Source organism: Penaeus monodon, chromosome 29 (genome assembly GCF_015228065.2).
Source record: "Penaeus monodon isolate SGIC_2016 chromosome 29, NSTDA_Pmon_1, whole genome shotgun sequence".
NCBI lineage: Eukaryota > Metazoa > Arthropoda > Malacostraca > Decapoda > Penaeidae > Penaeus > Penaeus monodon.
Window position 1 is genome coordinate 31,502,982 of NC_051414.1, and position 219 is coordinate 31,503,200.

General features: G+C 32.4%; 1 protein-coding gene across 1 annotated transcript in view; it reads left to right on the forward strand.

The window, feature by feature from the left end:
* LOC119591676 (shematrin-like protein 2) overlaps positions 1–219 on the forward strand; it is a gene marked incomplete in the record, with an annotated part of 1,145 nt that overhangs the window by 449 nt on the left and 477 nt on the right.

The window sequence follows — 219 nt, forward strand, 5'->3', positions numbered from 1 at the left end:
TTACATATGCACAGTCTACATACTGCACACGTACGCATAATCACATGTTGGATATGTATGTTATATGTAAGTTTGTACATTTAGTAATCATCTTTTTATTTATAAATACGCATTATTATTCATCACACACACACATACATATCTGTTCATATTGTTAGTATTCTAAAAGCATTGCTTACGTATTTACTGGTAAGATTTGCCATCACCCACGAGTGCACG